The sequence below is a fragment of the Myxine glutinosa genome, chromosome 14 (assembly GCF_964187855.1).
Source record: "Myxine glutinosa chromosome 14, kmMyxGlut1.1, whole genome shotgun sequence".
In the NCBI taxonomy this organism is placed as follows: domain Eukaryota; kingdom Metazoa; phylum Chordata; class Myxini; order Myxiniformes; family Myxinidae; genus Myxine; species Myxine glutinosa.
The window spans coordinates 82,619,946-82,636,396 of NC_136274.1; the positions used below are offsets into that span (position 1 = coordinate 82,619,946).

Here is a 16,451-nt window from a genome sequence, read left to right on the forward strand (position 1 = left end):
TTCTAAAAGATACATCTTCGGATGAAGCACTAGTGGTTTAGTTATGCTATTAGCCAATTGATTAAGAAAATATTTTGTGATAACCTTTTATTGATTTTAATTATACAATTAATCAATCAATTAGCGAACACCTCTCCCTCCCAATGTAGCCTTAATGAGCTGCACTGCGGTATTGCCGGGCGCCGGAGGCGCCCCGGCAATGCCGCGCTGTACGATATTTAATTATTTGGCATGGGGGCGGTGTACTTTGAATGTATCTGTACTTGTTTTCTATCTCATTTCAAGGTCAGTAACCTTCCTTTTGACATTTCCGGACCTGGCCTGTCCAGGCCTGTTTCGGTTATAGTCCGTCCTTTGTCATTGAATACCGATCGCTCTTGAACCATCGTCGTCTCCTGAATTGTCTTATTTAAAATTATTAAATAATGGAATCACTCTGCTGTGCGTATTGACGACATGCATGAAGCAAAACCCTGAAGAACTAACATCAGAATCTTCACCTTCCATGGCTGCATCTGACTACATGTAAGTCGCCATGACAGCTGCGCCAGCACTGTATGTACAGTCTGAAACGAAGTGCGTGATTGGCTGATTAGCGTTCACGGCCACTCGTGGCCTATGTTACATGTGCTGTGATTGGACAATATTTATTAAAAAGATCGTCAACATTTTGGGTGTTTTTTCCACATTTTGAAAATATGTGCAAGTTTTGTGCTTGACGAGTTTCAGATATTAATTCTGTAATATTTTTACACAACATATTATATATGCAGGTAGATATGCGAGGTGGGTCACGAAAGTAAACAAAACAGAGGCGAGGCCCACGGTCTAATAGGTCAACATGTCAGCACTGACCACCACTGGCAGGTTGTGGAGAGAGAAAGAGTGGAAGAGAAGAGAATAGAGAGAGGGAGAGAGAGAGGGGGGAGGAGGAGGGAGGGAGAGGGAGAGAGAGAGAGGGGGGAGGGAGAGAGAGGGAGAGAGAGAGAGGAGGGATGGGGAGAGAGAGAGAGAGAGAGGGGGAGGGGGAGAGAGAGAGGGGGAGGGAGAGAGAGAGGGGGAGGGAGAGAGTGAGAGGGAGAGGAAGAGAGAGAGAAAGGGGGAGGGAGAGAGAGAGAGGGGAGGGGGAGGAGAAAGGGAGAGGGAGAGGGAGAGAGAGAGGGGGGGAGGGAGAGAGAGGGGGAGGGAGAGAGAGAGGGAGAAAGAGAGAGAGGGGGAGGGAGAGAGAGAGAGGGGGGAGGGAGAGAGAGAGAGGGGGGAGGGGGAGGGAGAGGGAGAGAGGGAGAGGGAGAGAGAGGGAGAGAGAGAGAGAGGGGGGGAGGGAGAGAGACAGAGAGAGACAGAGAGGGGGAGGGAGAGGGAGAGGGAGAAAGAGAGAGAGGGGGAGGGAGAGAGAGAGAGGGGGGAGGGAGAGAGAGAGAGGGGGGAGGGGGAGGGAGAGGGAGAGAGGGAGAGGGAGAGAGAGGGAGAGAGAGAGAGAGGGGGGGGGGAGGGAGAGAGACAGAGAGAGACAGAGAGAGAGAGAGGGGGGAGGGAGAGAGAGAGAGGGGGGAGGGGGAGGGAGAGGGAGAGAGGGAGAGGGAGAGAGAGGGAGAGAGAGAGAGAGGGAGGGAGGGAGAGAGACAGAGAGAGAGAGAGAGAGAGAGAGAGAGAGGGAGGGAGGGAGAGAGAGGGCAGATAAAGAAACAGGTCAGAGATGGGGAGTTGGATGGACCAATTAACAAAAGATGAACCAGATGGGAGAAAACCAAAACAAATCCACAATCGTGGGAGAGATCTCCATACATTATCAAAGATAAAGAACCCTAATGGGAAGTGTGCAAGCTCAGCACATCAGCCTTGGACACGTTTCCACTTGGCACTGCACCTCGTGGAAATTTCACTTTGATGCCATTCCAGCGGGAATAAAGCTTATTGGATGGAGAATAAAGACGAAGACAATCTACAGGCAAAGACCAACCGCGGTACCACCGAGATATCTCACTCCTACCAGCTTAAGAATGCTTGTTGCACGGAGATTCCATGACGATTTTGGCCTACTAGTTGCATCGTTCCTGCGGATACAGTGTCCACACTGTCCATGGTGCACGTGAGGGCTGGAATTTGGCCCAGGTACCGGCATGCAGCGGCCTACTCTTTCTGAAAGACACCACGGCATCTTTAAGAAACAACAGCCAATTCTAGCAGACGGAGCAACCGGCTTCACTTCCATCAGAAGGGCGGCACACTCATTGATGAAATGCCCTGCCTACGAAGAACTAGTCTGATAGTCCAAAGTCATGTTGGGAATCAAACCCAGACTCAACAGCTCAAAGGGGAGTACTCCAGCTACCCTACCAGCTCCTGCCAAACAGCAAGAAGCAAAAAACATCCCATTCCCTACAGACAAGGAAGTGAGAATTAAGAGCTCACTTTGTGTGGGAAATGTAATTTCGCACAATCTCGCTCGTTTCAACAACTTGCCTCAAAAGGTGAGCAGCTGAGAGCCAACCAATCGATGGACTGACAAACGGCGATGATCATTTAGCAGACTTGCCTTGCTAATGGTTCTGGAAACACCACTGCAGGATGTGTGGCTAAATCCTGTCTTACTTTACTGTACGAGTATTTCTAATTGGATGCGGACTGATGTCGAAGGTGAGGAGGTCTTGTCACATCTTGATTTATGTGAGCTTTATTGATTTCTTGTATTGTATTGGTTGGTCTTGCTAATTGTATTTCTTCTATTTCTAATTTCTAATTAATTAATAATTATTGATTATATTAATTAATTAATATAATTTCTAATTCTTGTATTGTTTCTTGATTTTATTTCTTGTTTCTTGATTTCTTGTTTTCTTGTATTGTATTGTTTGGTCTTGCTAATTGTATTTCTTGTATTTCTAATTTCTAATTAATTAATAATTATTGATTAATTAATTAATTAATTAATATAATTTCTAATTCTTGTATTGCTTCTTGATTTTATTTATTGATTCTTGATTGTTTCTTGATTTCTTGTATTGTTTTGTTTGGTCTTGCTAATTGTATTTCTTGTATTTCTAATTTCTAATTAATTAATAATTATTGATTATATTAATTAATTAATATAATTTCTAATTCTTGTATTGCTTCTTGATTTTATTTATTGATTCTTGATTGTTTCTTGATTTATTGTATTGTTTTGTTTGGTCTTGCTAATTGTATTTCTTGTATTTCTAATTTCTAATTAATTAATAATTATTGATTGATTAATTAATTAATTAATATAATTTCTAATTCTTGTATTGCTTCTTGATTTTATTTTTTGATTCTTGATTGTTTCTTGATTTCTTGTATTGTATTGTTTGGTCTTGCTAATTGTATTTCTTGTATTTCTAATTTCTAATTAATTAATAATTATTGATTAATTAATTAATTAATTAATATAATTTCTAATTCTTGTATTGTTTCTTGATTTAATTTTTTGATTCTTGATTGTTTCTTGATTTCTTGTATTGTATTGTTTGGTCTTGCTAATTGTATTTCTTGTATTTCTAATTTCTAATTAATTAATAATTCTAGATTAATTAATTGATTAATTAATATAATTTGTAATTCTTGTATTGTTTCTTGATTTTCTTGTTTTTTTTCTAAGGTCTTGTATTTTTAATTGGATGCAGACTGAGGTTTTAGGTGAGGAGGTCTTTCTTCCGTGCCACGGATTTAAAATGACCTGACACGGTGATGGATTACGATCAAAGATGCAGCAAATTGCGGCATATCAACCGTGAAGGGTGTTCCATGCCTGGTATCACATGATCCATGCCTCGCATCACATGTACCGCACCACCACCCCTCCACTTGCTTCAGACAAAGTGCTGCTTGTGAGTTATAAATTGTTGATATTGGATGTAAACATTTTCACCACGATCAGAATCTTCTTTATTCCTCTCCCCCCTGAACTCCATCCCAACCTCAACACAGTACATGACGCTCACATAACAGCCTGGACATACATTCCATGCAGAACTAGGAGATTCTCGCAAATTGATGAATACATTAGGCAAAGACATGCAAAAATAAAACGTTCCTTCAATTAATAATGCTTTTAACACACTAACGGGTAAACTAGTCTTGATGGTGGAATAATGGTGGTTACTCGTTGGTCTGATGGTGAGAGCGTCCGTCCACTCGGTTAAAGCGCGATGGTTGGAACCTCAGACGAGTCATACCAAAGACTTTAAAAATACGTGCTGCTTCCTTGCTTGAGTGTCAGCATTTTAAAAGGACATAGCACGGTCACACGACCACATGTTGGCAACCATTGCACAGACTTAATTGGCCGAATGGCCTCCTCGTGTATTGAAGTTATTTGCAAGGGAACTCGTTTCCATATATTTATGAAGCCAAGAGTCGGTCTATGTCAGTGGATAAGTCAAGGACAACCTATTTTATCAATCATATGTGGAGAGAGGTTTGCTAACCACGGTGGGAAGGAAGGTGAGGGGTAAATGTTGGGACCCTGAATTTTGATTACTCTCAAGAGAAGCAAGATGGGTTGAGGTAGCGTTGAAGAAACGTGTCCAAATTGTCATTTCACCCTCTTCCTCACAGCGCTCATCACACTCCTCTGAAAGTCTCGACACTATACCAGCTTTTGAGTCACCTAGTGCGTGCTATGTTGTCAATCCCTCAAGTACGTTTCACCTGCAGTCCGAACTATCTTTACATGCCAATGCTCTTCATTGACAACACGTGTTCCCTGAATTATTTTTGGTTTTCTATATCAACAAAAATTGCGCACAAGACTAGTCAACTGATCCATCATTTGTAAAAAATATTTACCAGGACCCAAAACATTATTCAGCATGAATTACCTGTGAATACACCTGGTGTTGGCTTAGCAGTTAGGGTGCCGGCTTGGGATCCTAGGATTTTGGGTTCGAATCCCGGTCGATCGCTGAATTAAAACCAGAGGGGTTGACTCAGCCTGTCATCCTTCCGAGGTCGGCAAATTGAGTACCAGTTCACTAGTAATTCCCTGTGTGTTGCAAGAGGCGACTAACAGGGTTGGCGTGCAGGAAGGGTAAAACATTGCTTCAAAAATAGGGTTGGTGGCAGGAAGGGTAAAACATTGCTTCAAAAATAATTGCCCCTAAAGGTGGTTCAATTACCTGTGAATACACAAAGTAAGACAAAAGCAAATTGTAGTTCTAGGAAAAAATAAAAATCAAGCAAAAGACCTTCAGAATTTGGTTTAAGAATCCTCTCCGGCCTTGCTCCCCCAGCTCTCTCTGTGCTCTGTCCCCCCAATATTCCTTCAGGTCGCACAAGATCTGCCTGCAATCCTCTTATGGTTAAACTGCCAAAATCTAGGCTCTCTGCTCACCTTCACGCCTTCATTCCCTTTTTCTCCCGCCTCTGGAACAAACTCCCCCACTCCCTTCAATCCGACTCCTCCCTCCAGGTCTTTAAAACGGCTGTTCACCACCATCTCTTATCTTCCCCCATCGAAAACCTTGATCTTTTCTACCCCCGGTAATTCACCCCAGAGTCCTTGCAGTGTTCATATGTTTTATACCTCTCCCACCTCCCCCCAAGTCCTCCCGATGTCCCTGCTCTCAAATGTTGTGTTTGTGTCCTTCCCCCTCTCTCCCCATCTTGTCTGCCGCTCCCCTTGTTTTTTGTGTTTTGTGTGTCGGTTTGACTTTTTGTGTGATTAATGTTAGCTCTTTCACGAGCCTCAACCTTGTATACAAAAAAAAAGAAAAAGACCTCTGAATATGTAGGATGCAAGTCTTACAATTATCTGAAAAATCAATTGCAATCTGAAACTGAAACTTCAGGCCGTTGCTCGTCTGGCAAGAAAACAAATGAGATAGGAGAACCAAAGGACATTTCCAGCCAAGGCACCCACTCGGCACAGATAAAACTCAATCCACAAATGTCTCCTTGGCAACCAGAAGAGTGAAAAGATCCTAATGTAGCAGATGTGTTACACCTTGTCTAGATGGATGGAATCCCAATGGCGGAAGGATCCCTAAATGGTTTTGTTCATCATCGAATCTCTCGAGCGACCCATTTGGCACAGCAGCACATGTTTGAATCCGACGCGCCACGTCGCTTTGTCCAGGGTCTCCTCAGGTCCTTAGATTTCATGTAAAAGACCTCAAGTCTTTAACTGTCCTTGTCCTGGATGTGATTTATGTAGAAGTTCCTTCGTAAGCCTCGCTTCACTTTAAACAAGTAAAAAAACAACTGTTGGGGGGGGGGGGGGGGGGGTGGGGAAGGATCAGTTCATCAACTGATGCTCGGCCCACGTCCGCTGTCGTCACCCACCCGGTACCATCATAAGCTCCGCATCATGTAATTCATAAAGTCACAATCTCACGTTTCAGAGGATCTCTGTTTCAGTTGCACACAGGTACACTTAACAACAAAAAGGACTCAAAATGTTAATGATAAAGATTTTTTTTCTGTTTGATTCTTATATATTTAAGCTCAACCTGACATCACCAATGTTCTTGTGTCGTGATATCCTTACGCATGCAGGTTTCAGCGAAAGCCTCAGACTGTGGGAATGAATGACGCTGCTGAAGTAGACAAACACGTGAAACCAAAATGCGCTAAAGCGCTTGCCTCATCACACGATCAAACGGAGCTTCGGCAACACATTAGGGTCCGATTTCAAGATTAGAGCATCACTCGATGATCGCGCAGCTACACCCAGTGGTCTGCAATTGTGCTTTCACAGAGTGTTGCCCTAGAGGCAAGACCATACCTGCCATCAATGGTGGGGAGCTGCACACAGCTCACCCCTGGAGGATTATTTAGTGACAAGTGAGAAAATGTATGGAAACAAATTTCCTGCAGGAAACAGCCAACAGACACAATGACATTCGGATGGCATCTGTGCTATCGCTCCAAACTGACAATTACCTAAAACCTGTTGATTAGGAATCCATTTAATACCAGATTTGGTCGCGTAATGCGTAGAGCCTCCGCTCCCTCCGAGTCTTCCACATCAGTGGTTCGAGTCTGATCTCAACTGAGTCATACCACAGACTTAAAAATTGGAATGTGCTGCTTCTTTAGGATGGTCCAGAGGCATGCACACTCTCCTCGAAGCTATCCATCCTGAGTTTGAATCTCGGCCCAGCTATACACCGCCATCCCGGGGTCTCCTTGGCAGGGCGAGGCATCAGTGTGTGTGCCGTCCCGCGAATGGAGGTTAAACGGGTGTCCCGTCTGCCAACGTTAGTTGGTGGGCGTTACAGATCCCACGGTGTCCTTTGCAAAGTGTCGGTGGGCTACATCGCTGGCACCATGGCCAAAGTCCAAATTCCTGCCATTACCTGAGTCAAACGTCAGGCCTGGTCAGCCGGTTCGTGAAGAGTCGGGCCAAGCTTCCCCTGGCTAACCCCAAAACAACGTGGGAATAATGAAGTTCCTTGCAAAAGGAACTCGAATGATTAATGAAAGAAATTCTAGGCAAAGAATCAAATGCATAACAACTGCTGCTCTTAATTATTCAGTGTATGCACATTTATTATGAGCCTTTTGCAGAAATCTGCCCCCTCCCTCCTCCGTCCAGTTTCATCACCATCTTCCCCAAAGCCTCCTCAGCAAAGCTGCTCAACTTATCCTGACTGCCATCCTCAATAGGAAACAATTCTCAAGAAGTCCAGTCGACCCCTTGCACTGCAGGATGACTTGCCCAGGCAGCACAAACCGATAATGAGTAAAAACTGTTCGACATTAGAACTGCTGCACAATCTCGACATTGCTGACTTGGACGCGATTTGGAGAAAAAAAAAACGCACTTCAAAGGTCACCGCAAAAAACACCTGCCCGGATACTGCGCAGGTGATGATGATGAAAAATTGTTGCCGATACGATGAACCGTTTGACGAGCAATTTTTTAAAAATGAAATAAATATTTATTGCTCAATATTATCACTTTTTATCCTTCGTAGTCAATCGGCCTAGTTTTGCCTCCAGATTGAAGCGCAAAATGCACTTACCTGTCGAAAGGCACCATACTCCAGCCGCAGGGTCGCCCGAACGCAAAAACACGTTGCACAAAACCTACGAACAAGCGTTCTCTGCCAGCAGCGTGAAGGCACTGGCAAGCACCACAAGGGGCTTTAAAAATAGCTCCCACACACCCAACCACGTCACATCCCTCTTCGCCATGCGCAATCACAAAAGGAGCATCCTTGGGAGGGGGCCGCGAGCAGCGTGGCGACTGGCCAGGGCGAGAGGCGGGCACCCGGGGTTATGGCCAGGGAGAGAGGCGGGCACCAGGGGGTTATGGCCAGGGAGAGAGGTGGGCAATCGGGGGTTATGGCCAGGGAGAGAGGCGGGCACCCGGGGTTATGGCCAGGGAGAGAGGCGGGCACCCGGGGTTATGGCCAGGGAGAGAGGCGGGCACCCGGGGGTTATGGCCAGGGAGAGAGGTGGGCAATCGGGGGTTATGGCCAGGGAGAGAGGCGGGCACCCGGGGGTTATGGCCAGGGAGAGAGGCGGGCACCTGGGGGTTATGGCCAGGGAGAGAGGTGGGCAACCGGGGGTTATGGCCAGGGAGAGAGGTGGGCAACCGGGGGTTATGGCCAGGGAGAGAGGTGGGCACCCGGGGGTTATGGCCAGGGAGAGAGGTGGGCAACCGGGGGTTATGGCCAGGGAGAGAGGTGGGCACCCGGCTGTTATGGCCAGGGAGAGAGGTGGGCACCCGGGGGTTATGGCCAGGGAGAGAGGTGGGCAACCGGGGGTTATGGCCAGGGAGAGAGGCGGGCACCCAGGCGTTATGGCCAGGGAGAGAGGTGGGCAACCGGGGGTTATGGCCAGGGAGAGAGGCGGGCACCCGGGGGTTATGGCCAGGGCAAGAGGCGGGCAACAGGGGGTTATGGCCAGGGAGAGAGGCGGGCACCTGGGGGTTATGGCCAGGGAGAGAGGCGGGCAACTGGGGGTTATGGCCAGGGAGAGTGGCGGGCAACCGGGGGTTATGGCCAGGGAGAGAGGCGGGCAACCAGGGGTTATGGCCAGGGAGAAAGGCGGGCAACCGGGGGTTATGGCCAGGGAGAGAGGCGGGCACCTGGGGGTTATGGCCAGCGAGAGAGGCGGGCACCTGGGGGGTTATGGCCAGGAAGAGAGGCGGGCAATCGGGAGTTATAGCCAGGGAGAGAGGCGGCCAACCAGGGGTTATGGCCAGGGAGAGAGGCGGCCAACCGGGGGTCTTGGCCAGGAAGAGAGGTGGGCAACCGGGGGTTATGGCCAGGGAGAGAGGCGGGCACCTGGGGGTTATGGCCAGGGAGAGAGGCGGGCAACCGGGGGTTATGGCCAGGGAGAGAGGTGGGCAACCGGGGGTTATGGCCAGGGAGAGAGGCGGCCAACCAGGGGTTATGGCCAGGGAGAGAGGCGGCCAACCGGGGGTTATGGCCAGGGAGAGAGGCGGCCAACCGGGGGTTATGGCCAGGGAGAAAGGCGGGCACCCGGGGGTTATGGCCAGGGAGAAAGGCGGGCACCCGGGGGTTATGGCCAGGGAGAAAGGCGGGCAATCGGGGGTTATGGCCAGGGAGAGAGGCGGGCAACCGGGGGTTATGGCCAGGGAGAGAGGCGGGCAATCGGGGGTTATGGCCAGGGAGAGAGGTGGGCAATCGGGGGTTATGGCCAGGGAAAGAGGCGGGCAATCGGGGGTTATGGCCTGGGAGAGGCGGGCAATCGGGGGTTATGGCCCGGGAGAGGCGGGCAATCGGGGGTTATGGCCCGGGAGAGGCGGGCAATCGGGGGTTATGGCCTGGGAGAGGCGGGCAATCGGGAGTTATGGCCAGGGAGAGAGGCGGGCAATCGGGGGTTATGGCCCGGGAGAGGCGGGCAATCGGGGGTTATGGCACAAGACGGGCGCGCCGCTGACGATCCGCGTCCAAAACACCATCATGAAGCCAAATAATGCAATTCTGACTCTGAATGCCAAGTCACTTAACTTCCAGGTATAACAGTCAGTCAAAAAACACTGCACAAAATATCCTTTTCAACTCGATAAATTAAATAAATAAATTAAACAGATTATTAAATAAAAACTGCAGCTAAGAAATGAGAAATCCATTTGCAAAACGCATCAACTGAGTTCCAAATCAAATTGCACCACCAACTTAATCATTCTCAACATGCTCCTGGAGCAGCTAGAGGACACAGCAGTTGCATGTTAGAACCTTTATGGCTTTAAACAAGGAATAAATTGCAGTAATTGAAGTAATTATCTCCTAAGGGAGAAAAGCTTTTCTATTAAAACTGATCTGCTTGGAGCTTCAGTCCAAGAGTCAAACGCACACGCTGTAATGTTGGCAGTGGCCGGCGGATTAAAACCTGGGGTTTGGAGGATAAGCTTACCAGACTGTCCATGTGATCAAGCAGTGAGCGTGGCAGCAATGATTTATCGCAACCGCCTCGGCACCATGGCAGGGGCTGTGGATGTGAGCACTGGGCTGTTTGTCTGAGACATAGACAGTGAGCAGGCCGTGAGAATACAATGATCTCACACAGAGTCCTCCGAGAATACGATGAACCACCGCTGACACTCGCCATTGCCTACAAAACATACATAGCGATGCCCTCAGCATGACACAATATTCCCCAAATAGGCAGCTTGTTTCTCACAAAAGCCTCCAGTGGGGAAACAACAACAAAATTACTACTTACGACTATTACGACTCTAATGGCCCCAATTAATCCCAACTTCCTTTGGGGTCGGCCACGTATAGGTTTTCCTTCTCCACACCACTCTATCTCGAGCATCCTCTCTCCTCACCCAAACCTCTTTTATGTCACTCTCAACCACCTTCTGACGAGGTTGGCAGGATGTCCTAGAGGTGTGCACACCCACCTCAAAGCCGTCTAGTCTGCGTTCGTAATGCCAATCCAGCTATAAACTGCCATCCCCATGTTTCACAGGCAGCAAGATTAATCAAATCCTCTGCTTTTCCTGATATTCTCATTCCTCTTTTGCCTCAAAGAGATCCCAAGGAGCCCTCTCAGCATACCTTTCGTGTCCTCTGGAATCTCTGCTCTTCTTTTCCTGATATTCTCATCCCTCTTTTGCCTCAAAGAGATCCCAAGGAGCCCTCTCAGCATACCTTTCGTGTCCTCTGGAATCTCTGCTCTTCTTTTCCTGATATTCTCATCCCTCTTTTGCCTCAAAGAGATCCCAAGGAGCCCTCTCAGCATACCTATCGTGTCCTCTGGAATCTCTGCTCTTCTTTTCCTGATATTCTCATCCCTCCTTTGCCTCAAAGAGATCCCAAGGAGCCCTCTCAGCATACCTATCGTGTCCTCTGGAATCTCTGCTCTTCTTTTCCTGATATTCTCATCCCTCTTTTGCCTCATTGAGATCCCAAGGAGCCCTCTCAGCATACCTATCGTGTCCTCTGGAATCTCTGCTCTTCTTTTCTCAAGGCCCAGGCCTCTGTTCCAACAAGAGAACTGATCTTATTACCATTATGTAAATATTCACCCTCAGCTAAAGAGCGGAATCTTTTGATCATGTCTGACTCCAGAAGCACTTCTCCAATCTTTTATATATCTCTCTCTGGCTCCTTTTTTTTCTGTCTGTCATCTTTCCTGCAACGGCCCACATCCTCCAGAGTAGAATCAAGGAATTTGAATTTCCCTACCTGCTTTAACTCCCTGCCTGCCCTATCCCAAACATCCACATCCTCTCTTCCGCTCACCATTCCCTCCGTTTTCCCCACATGTATCCTCAGTCTCCCACGATTCTACAAACTTTCCTGCCATCTAACTATTGCCTCCTGAAGTCTCTTCTCAAGTCGGACATCACCACCAAATAATCTGCAATAAACTTTAGAAGGCAGCCACTTTCTTATTCCCTCACTCTTAATACATCCATCACACCACAAACTGAAAAAAATATATGATGATGAGCCTTTCCTACTTCTGACCGCCATCTTATACAGTCATACATCATCTCGTCAATCCTTAACATTGTATCAGACACCAGAGTGTCTGGAGTGTCGCACGTCACCTGCTTCCATAAGCTCCAAGCCTGATTTTCCAAACAGCCTTGCATCAGAAAATTTCAGGCAAAATAATTGATTCAGCCCACAGAACATATTTCCTTCTGAGTGTTAGGTTTGACCCAGGAAGTCTGATGCCATTTTGCTGCTTTTAGAAGAGAAACCAGCCTGATCGTATTCTCTGCACCATTTCATGTTGATGTTTAAGGCAATCCTGCTCATCTACAGATGGAGCTGATAGAACTATAAGAGGACTTTGATCTGAAGTTGAAGTTTCAAGACATTCAGGTTTAGGACTTTTAGAGCAGGTACTTCCCAAGGGACAAGTATCCAATCCCAACGACATTTGCACTGATGGAGATTTTGCTGTTCAGCAGCACCTATGCATGCGAGCAATTTTTCTCGTGAATTAAGTTCATAAAGTCCAGTCACAGATCCAGGATCATCGACAACCACCTGGAAGTTATCTGAGAGTTGCGACTTCATACATCGCTCCAAATCTTGAACGGCTCGTGAAAGGCATCCAAACTCAGGTATCCCGCTAAACTCGATTAAAGATGGACTTCATGAACTTAGAAGTCTCTGCTTGGACACGTATCCAAGTCAACATTCCCAACAATAACGGTGTCTCATTTCTCCATCCGCTTTCTGAAGCAATGCGAGTTCAAGCTTCCACTTTTAGTTGCAATTGGTTGGAGTTTTACAGGTTTTCCTCTCTAAATTATTTGATGGTGTGCTGAAATTCAATAAAACATCATTGGTGCTTCTTAAATTGCGAGTGTTGTTCATTGTACCTACCACTGGCACCTGCTCATTATTTTTGTGAATGAGGGCAATTCATTAGAATGCCGCCTGCAAGCGCATACCAAAATCGTAGTGTGGCCCGTGACTCGGAAAATGTTGCCCATGCCTGCTGTATATTTTTTTGTAGTTGCAGATGGGACAGGTGGCTCAATGCCAAATTTGTAAGGTGTCATGCTTTATTAAGCAGTGCCCCGTGGCAACAGCAGTTTTATAGTCTGATTCCGTTCCACTAGAAAACAAGAATAAAAATACATCAAATGTCGTAGCCCCCGTGGTTTTAGTAATTGTGCTGTACGGAGTTAAAGGCCGTCAGTCGGCCATCTTTGGTCAGATTACAAAACAAAATCTTCTGCATATGTATACTCTCATGTATTGTCCTTGTGCCGAGTTTGAACGAAATCAGTCCATGCATGTCGAGTAATGGTTGGGGACACGTTTAAGTAACAAAATGGCCGCCGGTCGGCCATGTTGGTTCTGATCTCGAAATAAAATGGCTTATATATGTAAGCCATCATTCATTATCTGTGTGCCAAATTTGAACAAGATCGGTAATTGTATGTCCGAGAAATGTTTGAGGACGTGTTCAACATTGGGTTTTAACAACTAAAATGGCCGCCAGACGGCCATCTTTGATCGCATCGCGAAACAAAATGATGTGCATATGTACACCATCATGTATTGTCTTTGTACCAAGTATGAACAAAATCAGTCCATATATCTCCGAGACATGGTTGCGGACGCACACACGGACGCGACCCAATCCATAAGCCCCTGTTTTGGACTAAGTCCAACGGGGGCTAATAAGATGAAAATAAAGCAATTCAGAGGGATAAACACAAGTAAGTAAGAGGTAAAAAGTAATTACAAGGTTGTTTTTTTAACCCCAAAATAAGTCATCTCAGGCTGGTGAAGGAATTTGCGCAAACAGGGCAAAAGGATCAGTTGACTCGGATTACATGGAGGTTTGTAAACAATGGATGAACACGTGCGGCATTTAGGATTCGAACCTGGGATCCCTGCGTCCTGGACCTGGGTTCAGATTTTAAGACTGACAGGCCAAGGCCAAAATCTTGGACCAACACTTGGCCAACTCGAATCAGTTATAGCATGATCGTACTGCAAGAAGCAAGTGCGTGCGGTGAGACAAACGGAAACAGACGTAGAGGGAATGTATGGCCATATTTGACTGAAGAACAGTGGCGAACCACTTCTTATGCTCATCAGCATTCCTTCCTGCTTAGCAGAGCCAGGATCTGGATCTGTCCAAGAGCCTTCGCGTCTGCCCCGCTTCTCCCCGCACGATAACGTTCGGAATCATATCAGCAACTCACCGGTGTCAGAAAATTGCATCGTTGCCATTGCCAGAGCTGAAGGTTCAGCCAGTAGATAAGAGTGTCATTCCATTAGCACACAGACCCTGACCTTCACTGAGAATTCCAAACATTTCCCAAGCGGCGCAGGCATGCCGCCGTAGCTTGTGGCACTGTTTACGAAGAGGAATTATCCAGAGCACAAGGAACAACGGCGGCCATGATTTCGGCAATATCGTTGGGAAGGATCACTAGAAGGCGTGTGAAGGCCTCTGTATGCTGGATGAGAATTTTCAGCCAAACCATGCGGGTGTCATCGTCTTGATTCCGCGAAATGCAACACCAAGATTCATTAGCACAGCTCTGTCCACATTCACATTATCAAGACGCTTTTCAAACTACAACAGATGTTTCATTAGGCCCATTTCAAACAATATGGCGCTGCCAAGACCTCCACACTTGTTATTTCCCAGGACTCCAATTTGTGCGTTGGTGTTAAATTATCCTGACTTTGGTGTATTGTATTTGGTGAATCTCGCCTCTCCGTCTCCGGTTTTATTTTTTTGGAAGTCACAACAGATACAAGCCGAGCTCATTTCCGACAGATTAAATAATCTATCTTATTGAACTTGCTTGACTCAGCAGTAATACATGGCAGTGGAAGAAGTAGCACGAGCATCAAAAGACAACTTGGGCATCTTCAAACAAAGATAACCTCTGGGTTGTCTGGTTCCTCGGTTTGAATCCCGGCAGAATATCAGCGACGTATTATCACCAGGGGATGATGCATCCTGGAGCACAACATAACGGGGATGGATGCCAAGCCAGCTGTCTTGGCTGCACTCATGCTTGGTGAACAATCCATGATGTCGTTGAAAATATTATGCCTTCGATAAATGGTATAATGCGTTAATGTTTCTCTGTGTGTTTCCCTTTATGTAACTAGTAGGGTCACCCGTGGGAATCCCACGGACATGGAGGTGTATCGTTGCGATCGGTGCGGCCGTTTTTGCGGTACCCGGGACAATAACGTTAGGTGGGAGTCCAAACCTAAAAATGTTGGAGACCAAAGCTGAAATTGGAAAAACAATGTAGCCTATTTTACTCCAGGGGGTCCCAGGATTACCCACCCAAAATATCGTTGCGATCGGTTCAGCCATTTTTGCGGTACCTGGGAACGGACGGATGGACAGACAGACAGATGGACGGACATTTGGTGAATTATAGTAAGATGTGGCCTGTGTTACTACGAGCATAAACAGGATTACAGAAAATAAAAAATGTAGTTTGACTTCTAAGCACTCCTGAACCACAGAATGGAATGAGTTGAAAACTGGTGGTTGTACTCCGTGGTCAGGGGAGAGGTGGGAGGGGGTTACCTGTAATGGATTTAGGGGTTTTAACTCTTTGGTATGACTTAACCTGAGAAATGAACCACCGGCCTCCCAGCCAGAGCGGACGCCCGAACCATGGCACCACCGGGTCTGGTCCAGGGTGGGATAGAAGACCCCTTTTCTCTCCCCGTAAATGTATATCATATAGTGGTGCCCCCTGGCGGGAGCCACCATTCAAAGTCATGACACCATACACCAATTATCTGAATTATCTGCATGAAAGCCATAGACATTATAGAAATGGGGCAATTAACCAGTCAGGTTATTTGTCAGCAGGTATAAAAATAAAAATGATCCAAGATAAAATGAAAGGGAACACAAGATGTACTAAAACAGAACTCGTGGAGCACATAGTCTCACCTCGCGTGTTCATTCTGAACACACTATGACCCACTGCTATTATGGTCCATATGCCCGTATCATCCATGCACTCTATTTTATCACATCGTTTCTTGGCATGGGTTATGAACGTCATGAATTTAATCCTTCACAAACACCGGGTCATAGATCACATGATCACATGATCAGATTTTTTGGATAAATATTTCAATTCAACCAATTTATGGCTGGAATACCAAACACTGATGATGTCATCATTATCACCTTATGTGCCCCATGGGGAACTGATAACTTTTGCCAAGTTTCAAATTTTTTCCAGTGAGCGCTTTCGGATAAATTGATGTCCACATTTTTTTTCCTTTAATCCAACATGGCTGCCATACCATGTGACCTATGATGTCAAGTTTCGCATCGATCGGACAGGCGAACCATCGAATGGAAGGGCGGCATCAGGTTTCAGGACAATCAGTTGGTAAACAAGGGATGAGTAGAGCTTTGAAATTTGGGGGGAACACCTCCCCCTTCCCATTTGTGAGACCCCCCCCCACCCCCCTAACCCAAAATCGAAGCCTGAGCAATTGTGTGGACCCTTGAGTAGAAGGGCTGTATCGAGT

The 16,451-nt window shown here is 46.6% G+C and overlaps 1 protein-coding gene across 6 annotated transcripts in view; it reads right to left on the reverse strand.

The window, feature by feature from the left end:
* FILIP1 (filamin A interacting protein 1) overlaps positions 1 to 16,451 on the reverse strand; it is a 277,856-nt gene that overhangs the window by 211,913 nt on the left and 49,492 nt on the right. Inside the window, exons 1-2 of one of the 6 annotated variants that reach the window (XM_068136276.2) lie at positions 14,126 to 14,224; positions 10,351 to 10,548 (exon numbers count right to left, since the gene is read on the reverse strand). The exons of 4 other annotated variants lie outside the window; for them this stretch is intronic. The gene's annotated coding sequence lies outside the window, so the exon portion shown is untranslated. Of the gene's footprint in view, positions 1 to 7,985; positions 8,136 to 10,350; positions 10,549 to 14,125; positions 14,225 to 16,451 lie in introns of those variants that run through there. One more of the 6 variants, XM_068136275.2, reaches the window with a different exon arrangement.